The sequence below is a fragment of the Hippocampus guttulatus genome, chromosome 11, assembly GCF_054856545.1.
Source record: "Hippocampus guttulatus isolate MCC_2025c chromosome 11, RoL_Hgut_1.0, whole genome shotgun sequence".
Lineage (NCBI taxonomy): Eukaryota > Metazoa > Chordata > Actinopteri > Syngnathiformes > Syngnathidae > Hippocampus > Hippocampus guttulatus.
This window is the reverse complement of record NC_141271.1, coordinates 17,815,491-17,838,191: the sequence shown is the minus strand read 5'-3', so window position 1 is coordinate 17,838,191 and position 22,701 is coordinate 17,815,491. Positions and strand designations below refer to the sequence as shown.

Genomic DNA, 22,701 nt, shown 5'->3' with positions numbered 1-22,701 from the left:
ATTACACACAAAAGGAATCCAGTTATGGAGATGCTGCGACATTTACGGATTTATGCAAATGAGACATCACATGCTCGCTGTACATTTGTTAACTTGCACTGGCCCGAGGCTGCAGACAGATCTGCTCGGCACACATCAAAAGGAGGGTGTGTGTGTGTGGGGGGGGGGGGGGGGGGGTTGTGGTACGCGGGTGCAAGTGTGCCGCTCAGCACTCACGGACAGAGGAGCCGCGGCTACGCTACACAGTGCTGGGAACCATTGATCCGTTCTTCCTGCATTTAGAACAATAAAGGAGAGGAAGCATGGCTGTGTGTAAAGTACACAGATGAAGAGCAACAATGCTTTGGATGAAAAGCATGCGTTGGACACAACACACTTTTTGCCTGATGTACAAACAAGGAGCGATCACAAGGCACCGAGCGTGGAAACCAGTCGGACTTGTGTTTTTGATTTGCTCCAATTCTAGTCACACAACCACATGCAGCCCTAATCAGGAACCCTCAGCCATCACGTCAATCATTACGCTCGACTCCATTATTCATGCGTCTATTTCTTATTTATGACTGTATTTTCCCATGTTATCGCAAAGTTCACAAAAAGCAGGCTCGCTGGCAGAAACAGAGCTGCCAAAGCATTTCGTGGAGACGGGTGGGGGATGCTTTCATCTCGCGCGCAGGCTGGGAAGGCTGTGGGATTGCGGGTGTTCACATTGCACAGACAAGCCTTATCATTTATATATAACCTCCATCATGTTGTGAATGTTTTGTTTAAGAGATGTAAAAACACTCGTTGGAAAACACAGTATTCGAATGTGGGCTCATTTTCCCGATTAACATTGGTTTACTTCACGGTTGGTTTTGATTTGTATTTTGCTACATGTTGATTCGTAAATGACAATTCAATTCTAATGCACTACAGTGATTTCTATTTCCATTTTGCTGTGAGCCACGTTTATTTTTGAGTGATTCTATTGTTGACCGCAAGATGGCAGCACACTACTGTGTTTTCAATAAATTAGAGAGACGTCGACAAAAGCAGGAAGTGAGGTCCGTGTTTTATTTTATTTCTTATTTTCTTTGAATGTCGGTCGTAATAGAAGTCATCTAAGATTTTTATTTTACTTCATATTTTTGTTTGAATCGATGATGCTTGCGAGAGGAAAAGTGGTTCGGATAATTGATGGATGGATATTTTACATTGAATATTCAGTTATCGCATGTGACCTGGCTAACCTTAATCAATGATTTTTGACAGAATGCCAAACATTATTTTTTTGTGACCCTTTTAGGATTTTTATTTTCGTACACTTGCTCAATGATACAGTTGCACTCAAAATGATACCCAGGGCACATATTGAGAGACAAAAATTCACACCCATAGTCATACAACACAATCACTGAGCGGGAGCTGAGCATAGGATAGGCACGTTACCAATAATAAGAATAATAAGAATTTTTAAAATCCTACAGTAACTCGTTCCTTCATGATTCACATTCCTCTCTAAGTTTAATGGACAACGTCAGCCATCTGTTTATGCAGTTCGCATTTTGGTATTAAATACATAACTGCAGTTTAACAATAACAGATCACATTCATGTGTCCAAATCCTTCAAAGTGGAGAAATGATGGAAAATTGACCCTGTAATTACTTTTATACAAATACGTGTGTCTCTGGAGTACCTTCTTGGCGCATACCCAAGTAAAATTCACTGAATGAATCTTTAATAAGTCTCTCTGGATATTGTCTGCACCCACATTCAGCCGCATCCAGCTCAGATGCGACTTACCTTATCATCTCAAAGCCTAAAGTTAAGCAGAGCTGCAATGAGTAACATGAAATGAAATGCAAAATGGAGCTCACATATCAACAACAACCCAAACTACTGGGTCTAAATAACCGAATCTGCTCAACATCCACAGCTACCAAACAAGTGGGTTCAGAAAACAACCCAGTATTTTTTTTTTTTTGTCTAGCGATGAGTTACCCACAATCGCTCTAAAAGGAATATCTTTAATATAGTCATAATCTTAATAGACAAACATCTTAAACATCGACTTGCCTTTTAACACCTCACAAACCCCCCCCCCCCCCCCACTGAGAAACATTTTCATGTCACCGATGTTTGATTCAGAACAAGTCCCGCATATCAAGCTCACAATAAATATTCTAAAGTGTCGTCTTTTAATGAGAGTGATATCAGAGGCGTCTCTGTGGTATAATCCAGCGAGACTGGTGCAGATGTCTGTGTTGACTTTACACTGCATCAACATCACATCATGTCGTGTTACCACAGGGTCCTTTGAGGCAGCGTAGCAACAGTTTGGCGTGTGTGCATGTACATGTGATCACCAATTCAGCCCCATAACAATGCAATCTTACCTTTAGAAAATGATATTACACTGCAGCTGACTGCTTCTGTCCTGGGGGGGAATAAAGAAAGGGGGGGTCATTAGCTTCTGCAGCAGGTTGCATAACAGATAGAAGCAACCTGATGTAAGACACTGAAATAAAGAGAAAAATCACACTCGGAAACTTTGGCACTAATAATGGAGATGATAAGGAAGATGGATAGTGGTGGCGGGGAGGGCGGGTAGCGAAGGGGAGTTGGTGGGTGTTAGACTTCCTGTACTGCAGTGGACTCTGCAGGGATCCAGACTCACTTCAGGAAGCTGGCCTTGCACCAGTCTTATGTCAAGCTAGCACACATGTGCACTCCCTCCATAATTATGGTGGGTGGGAGGGAGGGGGGGTGGGGGCTGTGTAACACTGACACATCTATTGTGCGGAGGAAGCAAAAATGATGCACAGTTCAGGCAAGACAAAGAAAACGTGGCTGCAATTTGGGGGGGGGGGGGGGGGGGGACAGAGTGAGCAGAGTTTGGATGGATGTCATGTATACGTTGCATAGACAACACATCAGTCTCATCTATGAAGACCCTCGTACTTATGTCACATGCAAAGACCTTGCAGTCAATGTGCAACTAACTTAAAAGGCTGATTGTTTCTCGTTTGAGCTCCACTCACCATTCATGTCGTTGTGCAGCCGGTCAATTAAATCAACGCCCCTCCCTCAGCTCCATGCGCTGTCTCGGCGTGTCCTCCATGCATGCGCAGGCTCCGGTGCGGCAGGCGCTGGGATCACTCAAGCGGGGGGCGAGGGTCGGGGGATGAACCGGTCCGGTCGACGCGCGCTCTGTTGCCTTTTCAGCGGCGGCAGTAGCAGCACCAGCAGCCTTCCTTCCGGCTGCCGGGGAACAATAGTGCGGCATCAGACTGACAGGCTACCGTGGCAACGTGACTTCCTCCGTCCAATCAGAGCTCAGAGACCAGGAATCAGCCGCAGAGCTCATTTTGCACGCGTTTACGGTGCACCGGCGCAAACCTGTGCACGTTTGGATATTGGTGAGAGACAACAACGAACAAATACTGCGTTACTGTTTATCCTTAAGTGAATTTTCTGCAATCTGCACTTTACTTGAGCACGTCATTCTTTTTCTCTAGACTTTTTACTTTTGTTCCCGACATCAGAAAACCGCATTATACTCTTTATTAGTCCAAATGGCTTAGCCTACGCATTATAAAAAGACTTGATTGAGATCATTGAAACATAGACATGCAGCGGCATGGAGGAACGTGAAACTAGGGAACATTAACATGATGACGCAACAGATTCATGGAAGCAAGATATTCCAGCCTTGGCCCGATTTCAGACAAGTGTTAGATGCTGTCGCTTTTGTTAGCTTAGAAATCGCGAGGTTTTGGCGTTCGAAAATATCCGTCTAATTAGGAAAAAAAAACATTGCAGCCAAATTATTATCATTGGCTAAATTATTTTGTTTTTGTTGTTTTGTTTTACGCATGAAGAAACTGTTGTCAATTCAATCATTTCTGGCAAAATTTGACTTTCGGCTTGCCACAAACACCCAACCCCACAACAAACACTGTATGCAAGCTAACTGAAGAAGAGGAGACATTTTTAGCCATAATACACAGAGGTGGGTATTTTTAAAAAACGATAAAACAAAAATCCAACATATGACATTTCAATACTTTCATAGAAATCATATAAACATGAAAGAGGGAAACGATTTCCCTCTGTGTTAAGAGGACATTTTTTCACATGGGTATCAAATAATTTTTACTTTTCTGTCTATGTGCATGTGAGAGTCTTTACTTTTTTTTACTTTTATACAATATTATGTAGTGTTTTGTTGATTTTCTTTTAGTATCGGTACGTTTACTGAAGTGCAGTTCTCATCTGTCTGGCTAAGCTAACTAGCTAGCCGGCTATGGAACGCTGAAGTCATAAAAATAAGCAATAATGTACTGGAAGCTTTATTAAATGCACGTGCACAATCTAATGGGGACCAGTGTGAAAAGAAACAACTGTAAAATGGCATTGATAAATCGTAACTGACACAGCTGTCAGAGAGGAATTGATTTACTTTTAATGTGTTTATAATGGGCGACAACGTCGTGGTGTACCCCGCTTCTTGGCGGAAGATTGAGGTAATTGGTTGTGTAAATTGGCTTCACGACGAGCCATCATTTCGATGCAATGCAGTTCTCCACTACAATAATATATTGTTAAAATAATACGACTTGTCTTTAACAGTGTCGACGCGAGTATCTCTGTAGATGCAGGTTTATTCCGCCATACTCATAGGAACAAAATGTTCTGTTTTGGCAGTTGAGTGTTTCCTGAAGCACACTGCCACTCTTTGGTCAAATTAATGAATTACAACTACACGGACCAAACATGAATTATTCATGCGGGCGTTTATTTCTGGAATGCGGGGGGCGGTCATCAACGTGGTCGACTGCTGGTGTTTTTGTCCACAAGTGGGGTACTGACATACATCATGAATAATTTTACATGAAGGCAATAGATAACTGATTTTGCCAAAAATGTTGAGAAAGGGGTGGGTGGCCCTGTGGTGATCCAGTGGTGAGCGCGTCAATCTCACAGTGCAGAGGTACCAGGTTCAATTCCAGCTCTGGCCTTCCCGCATGGGTTTTCTCCGGGTACTCCAGCTTCCTCCCACATTCCAAAAACATGCCTGGCAGGCTGATTGAACACTCTAAATTGTCCCTCGGTGTGAGTGTGAGTGCGGATGGTTGTTCGTCTCTGTGTGCCCTGCGATTGGCTGGCAACCGGTTCAGGGTGTCACCCGCCTATTGCCCGAAGACGGCTGGGATAGGCTCCAGCACCCCCCGCGACCCTTGTGAGGCTAAAGCGGAACGGAAAATGGATGTTTGGAAAGGCCTGTAGTTAACTTATTGAGCACTAGATGGTGCTAGCGTTCTACTGGAAATGAGGTGGCCACAACTGTTCTACAATATGTTGTCAAATTCTATGACAAATGATTTAAACTTTAGTTATGTAGCCACATGAGATTAAAAAAATATCAATGAATGTAAATATAAAGAACAGTATGATGCAGTGCTGATCTACACTATAATGATTTATCAAAAAGTATTGTTAAATTGATACCTCTGACACTGCCAATAAAAACGGAACATTCTTAACTTGTTAAGGCATCATGTTTTAAACTAATCTTGTTTCGGTTGATGTGAGAGTGTTCCTAATGCAGTGGCCAAAGACCAACACAACATCAAGTGAATTATGACAGTCATGGAACTTGGAAAGTTTCCAACTCGCCCCCAAGCCTGATGAGGACAAACGCTGTATGATAAGCATAGACAACACATGATGACAAAAAAAGTTTTGTAGTGTACTCCAATAATCATCTTTTGTTGACATTTTGAATATCAAACCACAGTGTGATTATTATCTGAAGGCTTCGGCGTGAACTTTTATTCTGACATCTTATTAGTCCTCATGAGAATGTATTGTTCTGGAATGCCTCCTCAGGTGGATCCCTGCTCCCATGATCTGTCGGCGCCCCTTTTGAATGCCACTCGTCAACCCTGAGGGATCCCAACCAGTCCAGTTAAGAAGGAATTTATGTTTGAACATTTCACTTGCTGTTGTGCAAATAGAGCAGAGGACAAGTAGAAAAGAGATGCAGATGGCAAGACGACCACTGTTAAGAAGTGGTTTAAACAACAGGCCACTTCCCTTCTTTCTGGCTTCGTGAATAGTTTACCAATTTTCCAGGTGCTATCTCAAGCCCACTGAAGTTTCTCAGGTGGGCAGCAACCCAGCAACAGGAGTGCTCCTTATCTGTTCCTTTGTGCAAGGGGAAAGTGATCTTCCATCCGTGTAATCTGATGGCTCCTGGATGAGCGAGCAGGCTTTACATGACACTCCACTGTGGCCTCATCTGAATAATGCAGCTCTCTCAAGTTAACAAAGCTCATCCGGCGTCTTTCAACACAAGCACTCTGTGAAAAAAGGTTTTGACATTCTTAGAACTTAGTCATAATCAGCTCTGTTCGATGATCACCATATTGTTTTCTTTGGATTACATGCCAGTCTCCTGGTGTGTCTTATGACTGTTTACCACACTCACTTTTAGGGCTACTAAGTGTGGCTCTTTAGGGCTGTTAAGAGCGGCCTCTTAGGCTGCAAAGAAAGTGGAAGCCTGCTGCGTGTGGTGACCTGTGTTCTCTTCTTCTTACAGCCATCATTCTCTGTGATAAAGTTGCACGTCTGTGGAAACTCCATTAAGGGACGAGTGAGACCAACGAGCGACTTGCTGCAGCTCCCGAAGGGAATATTTCAAAGAGGAACTTTTGAACATTTGGGATAACATCAACGGTGAGTACGTTTACTGCGTTGACGCGTGTGTTGCTGACTTGCCTGATTGATGGTCACTTAATGCTCGAAGCCAGAAAGTATTATTGACACGTGTCAGTCGATAATCAAAGCACTTTTACACCTAAACGAACGACTCTCTCTGACACGTTGTCTTTATTAATTCACAATGAGGAATGGCCATTTGCTCTTAACGGCTTTGCTGCAGGGAATCGTTTCCATCAAAATCATTTTAGTCACACTGTCCTTATGGTTTTCCCTCAGATGGCTGTGATGACTGAAAATCACATCAAAGTATAATCACCTCATCATTGATTGTGAGCATATTCTGTCGTCTTTGTAATATTAAATAGAATTTAGGGATATTTAGACCTAGATTTTATGTATGGCAATTTTTTTAATGGCAATATTCGCAAAACTGTGGACATTAATGAGGAATCAAAATTAGATGGTGTGATCAGCCAAAGCTACATGTGTTCATGTGACTAAATGTAGTGGGAAAGTTGTCAGCAAATCTGTGAAAATTCAATCGATGCAATTGTATGCTCTCAGATCTATACACACACTATACATCTCTTTACATAGGCCTTCAGCGGTTGCTTTACAATGTTCATCTAACAAGGGCTGAAAATATGTTTGACTTTTTCTTGAATGGCAATTACATTTTCAAAGTTGGCGTGTATTTATGATGAAATCAAATGCGAATGGATGGACAGATACTGATTGATAGGGTTTGTGGGTGGTGGTGGTGATGGTGGTGATGGGTGGTAATTATCCCAAGTGATGCTGTTCCGTTCCAGTCCTCTAGGTGGCAGTGGTAAATCATTGCAAAGTGGCAAAATGGGTGCCGCACACAAGCACACACATTATCATTGCCTCAACTGCGCGCACACACCTGCTGTATATGTAATGGGCTTCTTCCTTGACCCGTGCACCATCCCTTGACAAAGTTTTATGATAATTGGCTGATTAAGTCACCAAACGGTGCAGTGGTTTGCTCGACTGACCTCCGTGCTGGCAGCGTGGGCTCACTTCCCACTCAGCGACGCTAAGGATGTGAAGAGTTGTCTGTCTCTTGATATGACCGACTTTTATTTTTGCCTTTTCATGAATAAAAAAAAAAAAAAGAACAGTGTTGTATGAAAACATCACAAAATAATCAAAAACAATGTCAGGTACGAAGCACCACGTGAATAGGGAAAATCTACAGGTCATTGATGACATAGTTCCATATCACTAAGACGTCACAAGATGGCGGCAAAGCAATAATTTGATCTAAATGAAGCATCGAAACTCACTTAAACATCTCTTATTATCACCAGGATGCTACAGGTGATGGCAAAGGAATCGTGTAGTGTAAAAGAAGCACCACAACTCACTTGAACATAGTTCCTTGGCAGAGAAATTGCACTACAAGGAGGCAATGCAGTATTTTCGCCAAAATGAGCGTCCTCAATCCACTTCAACATAATTCCATGGCACCATGATGCCAAAAGATGGTAGCAAAACAAAACTTTTGTCTCTGTGAAGCGCCCCCAACACACTTCAACAAAGGTACTTGGCATCAAGCTGACACAAAATGGCGGAAAAGCACTACAGTTGTCTAAATGAAGCACCTCGGCCCTCTTCAACATAGTTCCTTGGCACCAAGACGCTAAAGATAATGGCTAAATGAAGCTCCTTAACTCATTCCAACAGATTAGTGCCTATGCAGGCTAGTCATTTGTCACCCAAAGCTATTTCGGCATCAGTGTCTGCCTTTTGAGAATAACAATGACTGCAACGCAATTCACATGAAGGACTTAAAAAGGAGACAACTACAATTCGGCAGGACATGGAAATGTATGATTATCAGCGCTTTTACGAAACAGCATGTCTTATTCCGTCACTGGGGAGGATAGCGTTTCCATGACAACGTTTACAAATGAGGTTGTGCGCAGCAGTCAATCATCTCTCAGCATGGAGGAATCAGCATGAACGTCAAACGGGCCAATGAGGCAGATTAGCATCCCGGACTGACACGTTTCGCACCTCTGCACGATTGCAGCCAGTGTGTTGCATAAATAATGAAAGCAGCAATGTGAAAGCATGTGTGGGGCCTCGTGGCTGGATGAGGCTCATTTGTATTCCGTTTCTTTACTATGAGGAGGAAAAAAAACAGCATGAGGCAAAGAAGGCTTTGTACAGCTCAGTCCTGCACTGTGATTGTGATCGCTTTATTCCCTCAGTGTGTGGTTAATTTGATGCTGAACGATGTGTCCGGGAAAGTCTTTAAGAGGCAGGAGAGTCATTAAACGGCAAGAAATTAGTGACACTTCAATGTCATTGAATGTCTTTTCGCCAAGCCGTTAAAATACTGTGCTAATTGGATTTAGCCACAAGATGGCACATCATTCAAAAAGGTACAAACCCAGTGTTCTCAACACTTTTTTTTTTTTTTACACTAAATACCTGTAGCACCTTAAAAAATACTCAACTTTCCAAGTACCACCGCCATGAACAACATTAAAGCATAGTAGTAAGAGTTTTTTATTTTTTATTTTTTTCCGAAACAGTACATCATTGTAAACCACTGGAACTTAAACACTGCGCTCTTGGAATCATGACTCACATAAAATGTATTCCGCATAACCTAAATAAATAAATATTGTTGGGGGAAATGACTGGAAAAAAAAAGCTCTGGATATTAAATGCAAATGTTTTGTACAAAAAAAAAGTTAAATGCAACTGAACTGTGCTTGGGCAGAGGGGCAAGTGATCCGAGTCCATGTTGAAAATTGCTTCCTTAAATCATATATAGCCCTTTCAAAAATATATTTTTACTTGCTAATGAGAATTTTCGTTTGAAAATGCCATAGGAGTGTAAAAAAAAAATTTTTTTGAGATCATTTCTAGAGGATCGTGATATTCTCGACATCCTTGTCAACTATATTTTTGGAACATTAGACATTATTTTGGACAGTGAAATCGGTCAAAATGTTAAGTAAATGTGAATATAGGAAAGGAACTTGGCTCAAATTTTGTGGGTGCTTGATTTTCCTTTAGGACTGCTTCGGCACCCCCAAAATTGGGGCTCGACATGTCCCTGGTGCTCCTCCCATATTACGCTGTGTTAAATTGCTGTTCCTATCAGGTAGACTGATTTTAATCTTTAACTACAGCAACAAACATGGATCACACGCTTTGCAAGCAACACTTCTAATGAGAGCGAATATAATTCGACAAAGATTTTCAATCCAAACACACGCGATGCTAATCCAATATCAATAATAATAAATTAATTTAAAAAGACGGATTAATGCTCGGCTCCCAGCCGCCCGTCTGTTATTAATCTCGAAACCACAACTGGTTCTGCATGGCAGTGTGACCTATGATTTAATATGCTTACATTGCAAGGCCCTCCTCGCGGCAGTAGAGATTAATTAAGCATGATACATTTTGCATAATATCCGCTCCAGTCTAATCAAGAGTTTTGTTGAAAATAAATCACTATTGGTCCACTGGTAGTTATGAAAAGAAGAAACCAAAAACTGCAGCAAAGATTTTGGAGCTCTCTTCGGTCAGTGTTGAAAATTTCATTACTATTGCATGTACAGGCTCCATTAGCAGCGCTCCATAAAGTTTCCATGAAATTTGTTTTTTTTATCACCGAAGGATCATTCATGGCCACTCTGTCAGCAAATTCATAATAGAACAGAAAGTTGCGATTAGTTTTGGATTTCTAAACCACTATTATTGTTGGAAACCTTGAATTCTTTGTGTAAGGTAGATAAGGTTACAGCTTGGGAAAATTAATTGAAATTGCCACATTTGTATCACCGGAATATTCTCAGTAGGGTTTTAAATGTAGGGTAAATAGTAAATGAGGTAATTAATTCGAAGTAGGTTGTTAATAGAAAACAAATGGAAAACATGATGGCCTTGAACCGTTAAAAAAAAAAAAAAGCCTTCCTGAATATTTTGTTGCTCATCCTTTTGCAAGGACGACTGCTGCTTGTTTATTTATTTATTTTGCAGGAATTAAAACTCTCTAGCGACTTTCAGAAGTTAAGATTTCAGCTTTTTCCAAGGACTTTCTATGTGACTGAGACGAGGACTCCAGCTCTCACTCTGCAGGCCTTACCATTCTCATCCATGTTTGTGTGCTTTTGAGATACATGTCTCAACCCTAGATGTCTTACACATTTGGAGGAAGACATTAAAACAAAAATCGTTTTAATGTGTGGTAATGAGGGACATATAACACTCCATATTAATGTTGTATTTTAGAAAAATATACAGGAAAGACATAATAGAATTACAAATAAGTAAACTTTTTTTTTTTTTTTTTTATCACACTGAATGCATCAACTGAATTGCTCTTTCTTCTGATGTTCCTGCCTTGGTCAATTGGAGGCATAAGACAGACAGCTCAGCTCCTCTCTTAGCTCATCAATACAGCACTCGTGACTCTACGCGCATCTACCCGACCACCGTCTGTGTTCGCTGCGTTGCGTAAAGTGATGAAATGAAGCACTGTAGTATAGATGCTATATATCATTAGCATTAAGCTAGTGGGCTGAACGGCGATACACAAAATTGCATGTAATTCTAACATGTTCTGAACTTCATGAGGTATTATTTGTTTACAGACAAACGCAGACGAAAGCAAAATCAAGCCATGATGCCCCCCCCCCCCCGCCCCCCCTCCACATGTGCACATTAACAAACTAGGCTTTAAGGTAGCGGTGACACGTTTGCGCCACGTGTGCACAGAAGCCGACAAGGCGTCAAGTGGCTTGACACAGCAAGAGCGAGGCACAACGGCGTCTCCCAAATAGATGTTTGTCTTTTAACTTTGAAATAGTGGACAGGTCGCACAGACGCCATTTGAGACAACTATTGACCCCCATGCCATAAATCATTCACTTGTTGCAAACACGTAAACTTATACATGACGTCCAAATGAACTACTGTCTATTTATTCCACAGTGTAACTACTGCAAAGTGGGTCAACCTACTTTAAGTCATGGGGCTTTTCCTTTTGTCACTTGAGACATTTAATTTTAGATTTCTTTAGCGTGTCCGTGGTGTCTTTTGGTGCCGATATTGAGTGTCAGACACGACTATGTCACAGCGCAGGCAGCTGTTAAATATATCCCCTGTTGCCACCATTGTTGGTTGTGTGTGTTTTTGCTCAGCCGTTGTTTCTCTGAAGTTTTTCTGACATAGTGACATGCGCAGGCAGGACACATTTACGCATTCTGGTCATGCTGTGCCACTTTCCTTCAGCATGGAGGCCACTCGCAGTTTCCGGAGTTGAAAAATGTTGCGGTGGAGTGAAACGTCAGCTGACGATGGTTAACGAAGACGGTGCGGAGCCACGTCTCGCAATTAATTCCACCCTCACATAACTGTCACATAGCTGTCATTCGCTTCGCGTTACGTGTGGTCTCTGCTCAGAGCTGACCGAAAAATAGATTTCAGGCATCAGTGTAAACCGTTTGGGAAATCTTGCCGCAACTTTTTCCTTGACCGGTGCAATTGGCAATAGAACCTCAACATACGTAGTCATCGCAATCATGGAATGACCTGGGTGTCAGGGAAAAGCCCCATCTTTTGAATAATCCTGACACAAAATCAAGTCCCCCTACTTGTAATCCTCCTTTAAATGATACAGATCTAATTAAAGTGAGCGTTGGCTTGGACGTTCTCCTCGAAGTTGTTTCTGTCATGCTGTTGTCAATGCACTGCCTTTGAAAAGAAATGCATTCATTCATTCATTTTCCGAACCGCTTTATCCTCACTCGGGTCACGGGGAAAAGAAATGCAGTTTCCTTGAAAATGACTACAAACTAAGTGCATACAAAGGACGCCGGTTTTAACCTTTGAAAATAGCAGAGCGGATTATGTTTCTGAGAAAATGTTGAAAATTGGTTCCAACAGCAGTCCTTTTACACCATCATTTTTGCAATAGTCTGTCGGGCTCGGCTGTGTTTGACAATGAGTTTCTCGAATGGAAACACGCCTGTCATACAAACCGCTCGGACAGATGGAAGGACAAGCTATCGGCGTTAAAAGTCCCATCTGGTCTGTTGACCACAGAAGGTCTTTAGTCGGGATTTTTCTCGATGTTATGCTAAGTTGCACTTCACACATTCACAAAATGTGAATGTGAGGTTTCACTCTGAAAGCCATCCAAATTTTGTGTCGCTAGATTAGACTTCGGACTTCAGAGCACTTCACTCTCTTTGGTTTTATTCTGCCAGTATGATGAAATTTGGAAATATGAAATATCAAATTCCCTTCAGGATGTGGGTCTTATGTTTCAGCAAGAGGTCAGGAGGCTCGTCCTTCCAAACACATCCTGGGTTCACTGTGAGGATTGATGAGTGCTTTCTCTCTGTAAAATCTAATATGAGCGCTTGAGGGTGAAATGTGGCCTTTCGAGTCTTTAGAAACAGTAAAACAGTGTTTTGACTTGACTTGGAAACATGGACGAAAATCAATGTGAGAATTCTGAAGTGCATATTTTATTCAACATCGGGTTCCCAACGTGCTAACCTCCATCACACGGGGGCTGCCTACTCAGAAAAGCAATTTCACCAAACTATCGATACAGTCCTGCATGAATTTTGATAGTGATAACACATGTAGACATACAATATCAGAATACTCAGGCATATATTCTTTATACTCTGTGAAGAATGACTGATCTTACTGCCTGGCTCGCCGTGGCCAAGGCGTGCACGCAAGAAGGAGCCCCAAAAAAGTGTCAAAATGTGTTCAATTCTTTTCATGTTGCTGTATTATTTTTTAAATAAAGTATAATATTACAGAGTACTAGTTTTTGTTATTCAAAAAATACTCGTAGACTCGACTCATAGAGACTCATCCTAATTTAAAAAAAAAAATAGATTTTGCATGAAAGAAAAAAAAAAAGCACCACCGGATAACAAATCTCATATAGAGTAAAACTAATTTTGTCATTTTAAATTGCTGGAATTATCTCATTCTGTATGTGACACTTTGCCTAAGAATTTTTTTTTTTTTGTAACTCCTTTTGCTGGGGCAATCACCTCCCGTGATTTGCGCTCAACATGCAACTCGGTAATTGCTGTTTTCCACTACCCGCTAATGACAACCTTTGGCTTTGTCCCCAGCGTGGTCAGGCGACAGACACCAAGCTTCTCACTTCACTGCATGAGTCCCAGGCGTGTAAAAACATCAAACGGCATATGTCCAATCAGCATATCCAAATGCGACGTGTGAAGCCAAGGACACGATTGTGAACGCATCACACCGAGTATGATGAGCCACAGTGCAGCCTACGCTTTTTTTTCAAAGCACATGTTGATCGGTCTTATGAATTGGCTTCGTTTTGGCGCAAACCTACGGTGGCCCTGAAGTGAAAAAAAAAACACACGACAACAAGCAACTAAACGTTAAGATATCCTTTATCTGTCCCGCAATGGGGAAATTACAAACATGACAGCAATTAAAAAAAAAAAAGCTAGACGAAAGAACAACAAAAAAAAAGCAAAACACAACAGCAAATAAAACAATGAAATGGCATTAGCAGCCGGCACGCGCAATTCCAAGCTAGCGGCGCGAGTGACGAGCGGTGCTTTTGTGCAATCAGCTATGAATCGAAGTTCCCCTCACAATGTCGAGCTGTTCTGGTAGGTTAGTGACGTTGTTTGTTTTTGTATTTAAAAAATATATAGTTATGTTAGCTTTGATGTTATTTTGTTCCATTATTTGTTTTTGTGGTTATTTTGGGTTTGTTGTTCTGTTTAGTGTTTGTCTTTTTTTAAAAATATGCTGTTTGTTGTGTTTTATTTGTTTTTGTTGTTTTGTTTCGTTATTCTTTTTCTGCTTTTTGGCTTGCTGTTGTGTTTAGCTTTTTGTTGTTTGGTTATTTACTTATTTTTTTAAAGATTCTCTTGCGTTTAGTTGTTTTTGTGTTTTGATTTGCTGTTTTGTTTTGGTGTTTTTTGATATGTTGTGTTTACTTGGGGGGGGGGGATTGTTGTTTTTGCTTTTGTGTTTAGCTCTTTGTTGTTGTGTTCACGCCTAAGCTATAAGACCGAAACATTATAATACAGTCAATTATTGGTTGTGTTTGTTTAAAAAAAAAAAAAAAATCATGGAACCCTAAGAAATAAATTCAAATTGAATTGCAATATTGGGGAAAAAAAATCGCAGTTTGATTGTCTTCCTAAATTATTGATCTGAGAGATATGTGTGAAGACTTCAGAATTAACACAACACAAGGGTGTGGCATAATCTCAGGGCTGCTGCTCGTTGCTGATGTGAGCATGTTCAGACCGGGAGGGAGAAAAATTATTTTGTGTGTTGGTCTGTGTGTGTACTGGCATGTGTGCACAAATTTACCAGATGCGTCCCGAGCTAATCAAATCAATGTAATGAAAGATACTGGCCTTCATTTTCAGTCTTTCAAATGCGTGATTCATTTCTCAATTATGACACGACAGTCGTCGAGGACTCGCACGGCTCGTTACCATGGATACATCATCTTACGTACTCCTACCAAGGCCCTTCGCTCATTCGGCGACGAGGTACTTCATCACATCCTCAATCGAAGGAAAGTCACACACGGTTACACACGATTTAATTGTATCGAACAAACTCGCATCGTTTTTGAAGCGGAAACCTGATATCAGAGGTCAACCTGTTTTGCATCATGAACGGGTGAATAATTTTTCCAAATGACATTGGAAATATGGAAGACCCTGTCATGTTTTGAAGACAATTTGTGGAGAGAATGAAAACCTGAAAGGATTCAGTTTGGGAGATAGAGCGTTAAAATGTTTATCATTCCAGTTTTTATGAGTTTTTTTGTGGGGGGGGGGGCAGTGGATAAATCAGGAGCTAACAACTATATTTCACGAAAAAATTTTTTGAATATTTGGGTGATTTAAAACAAATACATCGTTTTTTTAAAAATAGCCCCCCCAATGCATTTCTAATGAACATCGATTATACGCCGATATTTGCAATTTGCAGGCCAGCCAGCACCCCCATCCCCCACCAATAGCGCCCGCCACTGTGGACTCTCATTTTCAATGCGGTAAATGACTAAAATAAATCACATTTCATTACACTTGCCAGACATCATGTCATTATCAAATATCGGAATGCCGTGCCGAATTCTAAGTAGAAAACTGAACCGAGCGTCATGGATGGCGCATTCCCTAATTTCAGTTTTTTTTTCCTGGTTTACTGCAAACTACTGCAGGTTTTGGAACCTTTTCAAAGAAATACAATTTGCAACAGGATTTGGATCATTTTCAGGGCAACGGGCAAAATCGGCCGCGTCGTCGTGGCCCCAAGATTTGCTTTATTCATCAGATTGTCGGCGGCGCCGTAATGAGGCGCATACTGAACAGTCTCTGACATCTCAGGTAATCAAAGTTTAAAATTTGGTTCATTTGCATTGCTAATGCCATTGTGCCGAGGAAGCAGATGTGCGGCCAGCGAGCGAAGGAGCTGGTTCAAAGCTCAGTGCGCAAAGCATTACCTCGGTGACATCATTGAGCGGTGATTTAGCGCTGCCTGTGTATTTGTGTGTGTCTGCGTGTGTGGGGAGACATGGCGGCTTTTGTAATTCCTTCGTTGAGTTGTCGCTTCAAGTCATCCCCCTCCGTGCATGCCACTATAAACTAAACGCCGTCTGATGTACAGTCTGTCTCAATCTGTCCACTGCACAGCTAACACGTGACATTCCTGAAAAGACTTCAAAGCGTTCGTGCCCCCGAGCAACAAGACCGTATTCTTGCCATCGTGCTGGACTCAATGAAATCACAGTGTCAGTTTGAAACTCAAATACATTTTATGATGAGACTTCACATTCATCCTCCCGTGATCATTTTCACTCTGCCTTTCCTTGTCCCTGCACACCCCCCCCTCCCCACCTCATGAAAGCATTAAAACTCCATTTGATACATTTCCCATTTTTCTAATCGTTTTTACCATTGAAGTAGCAGGAGATGCACCTGTGCGAGTTTTATTTTTTTTCCCTCATTATTATTCTCATCGCGACAAGAAGAAAAAAAAAAGCTTTAAAAGAAAAACTTTTACAGTGGTGATTATTATCTAACCTTGTTGATCATCGTCTGTCTGACGCCCACATGAGCATTTGCATAAATTAGAATAATAAACTGTACAGTATATTTTCAACTTATTTTTGTGTCGATAAATGTTGCGGCACTTTATGCAATGTAGTGATGATTTTCATGAAGGCACAACAGTTGGGTAGCATTTTGATATTTGAGGGCCATTTCAGTCCTTGGCAAAATTGAACTTCTTTATTAATTCCAAACACAGCCACATCCTCGTTTATAAGAGGGTGTGCGCACTTGTGCAACCCAGTTCTTTGTTGTTTACTTCCTCTCTCATTTTTTTTCAGTTGAGTCATACAGATTAAGTAATGGTGGAAAATGTTTTAATGATCTCATTTGGGGGGGGGGGGGGGGACCACAAAAAACTGGCATTTGAACGGCATTAGGACCTTTTTTTCTATGCCGCTGCAACAACATCATTAGCCTTGCCATCCTAACGGTCCTCCATTATTCATTTGTCTTTTCTGAGGACAGCAGCAGAGCAGCGTTGGGTAAATTGTATGTGTTCCTCGTGTCCGGATTCAATGTGTGTTTTCCCAAAAATGACTGAAGCCGACACAAAGCAGCTTGTCAAAGATAAAAGCCTCGACGATAATGAACAAGTCGCGTCCTGTCACGCTCGTTTTACATTGTCACCCCCATTGAGCTATTGAGCAACGAGAGCTGATGAGAGCGAGCGTACGAGGCCGTCGAGCGGCGTGGAGCAATGTGATGTCATCCTGTCGTCGAAGGGCCACACAGGCGCGCACGCACGGACACACACACACACACAAGCAGTACTTTTTGCAGTACATCATCGCCATCATTCTTTCTAATCTGCAGCCCTTGCTTCAGTTCACTCCCAACATCTTTTACTACCCCCCCCCCTCTGCCCAGACAATCCGAAGAGGAAATTAATTTTCCAAATGCTTGTATTAAATTGGCGCACTTTTTTTTGAAGGGGTGGAAAGGGGGTGGGGGGGTAGCCACATTATCATTTAATTAATTAAAGCTCAGTTGGCCATTCAAAGTATCCCAATGCATCACTGCGCTAAAAAGTGCGGGCGCCGATAAAGAACAAGAAGACTAAATTGTGCTCCGGGATGAATGGAGGCTTTGATCGCCGCCGATGCGCCGCCTTACTTCTGGTGTCATCTGGAAGAGATGTTGCTCATTGACATGCGTCCCATGGCGCATCTGTCGGCGGTCCACATGCAATGCGCACTGGAGGACGGGGGTGCGAAAGAGATGCCAAGCTGCCACAGTGCGTCAGAAGGAAAGCAGACTGCAATTTTAAAAATCACCCCCACCCCCCTGAAAAAAATACAACATCAATAATTAATTTTCATGTTCCTCCTACATGGTTGTTCCTTGAATTGGCAGCACATTTCCAAATACATGACATTTTCTCGTGTCGGGTATGGGCAAGATAATTAGGAGAAGCTTGTGTTTGATGTCATCATAAAGAATCTGTGAATTGGCTGACTGGGATCTCATCATAGACGGGGAAGAAAAAAACATTTGACAGCTTTCGTGAATGAATATCCTGCAAGCGTGATGCAAACAGCTCCGAGGCCTCGCTCTTATTTAATCAAGCGGCGTGGCAAAGAGCTCACCGATAATAACAGCGGCAGCCTGAGTGAGCGAAAGGAGCCAAGATTGACTCGTTCACACTTTTAAGTCTCTCCAGCAAACACTTATGTTTGGGTATTTAGTTGGAGGGGCGGCGAGGCAAAGCCCCCCCCCCCCCCCCTCCCCAAAGCAGAAGTTAGAAAGCGTCGGGAATTTATTCACTCTGGAGACCAACCACGTTTGCTGCATTAGCTCCATGTAAGTCTCCTGCCTGTGTCCAACATGCAAAACTCCACACGGGCCGAGATTCGAACCCTGAACCTCAGCATTGTGAGGCAGGCATGTGAACCACTAGGTAATTAATCGAAAAACATCCTCGTAACCCGAATGGGAAGAATTTGTCTCGAAGCGTGTCCTGCGATTGAATGACTGCTTCGTGTTATCATCACCCTGTATGATAAAATACAAAAGTGTTTACAAGGTTCCAGTTCCCACTTCCGTGACCTTTGACCCCTGTCCTCAGCCGCAGCGCCTCAAAGCAATCTGAGCGTCGTCTAAAACTTCACTGGGTCACTACGCAACTAATCTGTGCAAATAATAGTTCAGTGTGTGTGTGTGTGTGTGTGCGTGTGTGCGTTTGCCTCATGGCCCAACTGCGCTACAATGGATCGTTCAGTGCAACCTGCATAAATCAGGGTCATCGTGAAAAGAAAATAAGCCGACAAGTTAATGATTTTTATCCTACCTTTAAATCCTCTCTTGTTCATACTCTAAAACGGCAATGGAAACCGCATATCATTTTGAACGTCAGGAGTGTTGAGTTTGCCTTTTTCATCCCCCTTAAAATTGCCATGAAAATTTCATTTTGGTGACAGAAGCGTGTTTGGCTCCCTTGAATGGCGTGTTATAAATTTACGGTTGTAGAGCCCTATTTTCTTGTCTAGCGCAAAGTGGAGTCGCACTCTGTGCATAGGCGGATGTTTTCCTTCTTTGGATATTTTCGTGGAAATATGCAATCGAAAAGGGGCATTTGCGCCGTTGTGGGAGTGAGCGCAGCCGACCTGATTCCTGGCCAGTCGAAGCAGCTTCTTTCATTCTCTTGAAATAAGTTCAACATGGCGGAACCTGAAACAAACTCTCTGAAGTCAGTGTACCAAAGTACGTTTACAAGGAATTGAAAGAAGATTTACGGATGATGTAAAGTTGGTCGCTAGCCAACCCATCCCTCCCCCACTCCCCGTCTTCATCACACATGCCAATTGTGCTACGGTACTAGGGTGCTTTCGTATACATCCCCGTCGGTGGCAGTAAACATATATAATGAAAACCAATGAGTTTGTGGGGTTGAGGTCAGGGTTCTGAAATTTCTTCCCAAAAAGCCTTCCGAAAAGTGTTCCCACTAAGTTGAACTGCCCGCGTTGAAAATTTCTGTGAAACAGGGGGGCCCTAAGAAGATTTGAGGATCCTGTCACCAGGCGTGTTCAGATGCCTGGCGGACACGAACATTAGTTTTGCCTTTACAAGAGACCCCGAGCCAGACAGGCGCCACCGTCTCCGTCTAGACCGAACAAGATGAGCTGCCACGCATTCAACACTCGAAGGTGTCTCGTGTCGGATTTACTGCTCCCCCGCGTACGCCCCGCGTTACCGTTTCATCATTGGCCCCATTTGGGACTCACCGCGAGGCGCAACGCCGTTGACCGTCACCTGAATTGACGACTGGCGGGCGTCTGTGTTGCGCAGTGTGGGGATAATCATGATGGATTTTGGAATGATCGGCGGGAAAATGCAATTTGGCATATCGTGACAGACTGTAACAGCTGCTGAATGCCATGCGATTGCGGGGGGGTTGATTAGGGCTGAACAATTAATCAAATTCAAATCAACATTGTGAGAAAAGGGCAGCCCGGTGGGGGAGTGGTTTGCGCGTTGACCTCACAGTGCAGAGGTACCGGGTTCGATCCCGTTCTCTCCGTGCCTGCATGGGTTTTCTCCGGGTACTCTGTTTCCTCCCACATTCTAAAAACATGCATAGCAGGCTGACTGAACGCTCTAAATTGTCCCTCGGTGTGAGTGCAGATGGTTGTTCGTCTCTAGGTGCCCTGAGATTGGCTGGCAACCGGTTCAGGGTGTCCCCCGCCTACTGCCCGAAGACGGCTGGGATAGGATCCAACACCCCCCGCGACTCCTGTGAGGATAAAACGGATCAGAAAATGGATGGATGGATGGATTGTGAGAAAAGAATATCAATTTCAAAATGCAAAGGGTGCAATTGCGGAGAAAAATAATGCTTCGTATCAGCTGGTCGGCTTCAGGTTCCGTGATGATGCAACGGGGGTGAGCTGCTGCTTCATGGCATCTGTGAGGGGAAATACTTTTTGATTTTATCATCAAGGGGAGGCACCCAAAAAAAAAATCAGAGCAGGGCCGTGTTTTGGGAGTGGGCGGAGGTTCCAAAATAAAATCAGCTGTCACTCTCCATTGGTCTGCCAAAGGTGGACGCGCTGCTGGAGCTGGTCTCCAACGCTGACTGGGATTTGCTTTGGATTTGGAAAAACCCTGCTGGCTGGGGTGGTGCAGTGGCCGTTTGTGTGGGAATCTACCCGTTGAGCTTTTTTTTTCTTTTTCTTTTTTTTTACTTGACTTAGAACTCACCTTCTATTTTTTTACCTGGTAGGTCATGAATGAATTGGATTTCGCCTTATGTGAATTTGTGTTGCCACATGAGTTTGAAATTATGGATGTTTTTGCCGCGGGGAAATAAACAGCGACTAAACACAAAATTAACTCGGCGATTTGAAATGCCGCCACGAGGGGAGAAGTGATTTATTCTGCTTCCAAACAGGCGACGCTCTGCATTACTGCAGGTGTTGTGGCGCGCGACTGCGGAGAAACTTGACAAGCCATGAAATGGGCAGTACAGCGGCGAATCATTTCCCATCAAAGCCGCGCTGTGCGAATGTGGCGTTATCAAAAAAAAAAAAAAAGGAACACTGTGACCTCACTGCTAAAAGCAACAAGACCCTTCATGGTTGCGTTTAAAATAGGCAACATTTATTTTTGTTTGGCGCCTAGATTACTTCACTTTCTTGTTATTTGAGCTTGCCGCGCATGCATGACATGTCATTAGATAGCCTCGGACTTTTCTGGCTTTGACTTTACTATCCGCTATGACATTTAATAGTTTCTACATATATAAATATACAGTGTTTCCCCTAAAGGGGTGAGCTGGAATTTGTAGCCGCTTGTTTTGTAATTTGCATTAATTTCAGTTTTCCGTCAGTTCTTAAGTTCAGGCGTTTGATTTAAGCAACATACGTGCCTCCAAGGCAGATGTCACATAATTAAGCTGTGAATCTTTCACGACCTGAAACATTGATTAATTCCATAAAAAGAGCCTCTAAATCGTGCAATGCTTCAATGCAACAACGGTTTTGATTGTCTCTTGACTTTACTAAAGTTTGAGAACATGATGTTATCTTGTGTTTTGCTAGCAAAAACAAGAGACCTCATTAAAAAAAAAAACTCTCATTTTCCACTTTGTCTACTTTTAATAATATTATCCTGGCAATAACTCATAATATACAGTTCATGTCCAAAGTAAATTATTCTAGGAGCCGTTTTCAATTTTAAAATAACATACTTCCTGTTTACTTACGTGGGTAAACAGGGCTGTTTGCACTCGAGTCCTGAATGAAGCAAAACGTCAAAGCTGCAATATGTTAAGTCGTTTGGTCGAAGCAAGTCATACATAGCGCTGCATTATGAAGGTAGTCTAGAAACATTTTTGACGAAATGCCGCGGTGCCTTGAGATACAAGTAACCCGACTCACTGCTAACTAGCATCAATAGCTGCGGTTTGAGAAGCGACGAATACCAGCGGAGCAACACATCAAATTATATACGATCATTTACAGGCATGTATTCTTTATCCTCTGTCAAAAACGACTGTCTGCACGACTATAGGACGCTGCCTTTCTGTGGCCAAGGCTGCCACACCAGAATTTTCCAGATTTTCCTCCGCGAATACCGAGATGATTCTGTCGAAAGCTCTTTTTTGTTTGTTTGTTTGTTTTGTTTTCTGAGATCGTTATTTTTCCCTAATGTGATGTTGATGTTTCCAACCAGTTCACAACTGACCACAGTTTCTTGGCCGCGTGTGTCTTTAGCTGCTGGCAGCACGCGTGAAAGCCAAGCGGGACCTCCTGAAACATTTTAACCAGAAGAACCAAGCGCCGACCCACCGTAGAGCATCCACGTAGCAGGCTACTGCCACCCAGCGAGCGGACATCACCATCCCCGAG

General features: G+C 42.6%; 1 protein-coding gene and 1 long non-coding RNA gene across 2 annotated transcripts in view; one reads left to right on the top strand and one right to left on the bottom strand.

Moving 5' to 3' along the window:
• csrnp3 (cysteine-serine-rich nuclear protein 3) overlaps positions 1–3,270 on the bottom strand; it is a 21,871-nt gene extending 18,601 nt beyond the window's left edge. Inside the window, exons 1-2 of the mRNA XM_086124546.1 lie at positions 3,026–3,270; positions 2,381–2,421 (exon numbers count right to left, since the gene is read on the bottom strand). The gene's annotated coding sequence lies outside the window, so the exon portion shown is untranslated. The remainder of the gene's footprint in view (positions 1–2,380; positions 2,422–3,025) is intronic.
• On the top strand, positions 3,154–22,701 carry LOC147198445 (uncharacterized). Its single transcript, XR_015102368.1, has 4 exons — positions 3,154–3,403; positions 5,877–5,954; positions 6,589–6,725; positions 22,567–22,701. It is a non-coding gene; the product is annotated as an uncharacterized LOC147198445 (long non-coding RNA).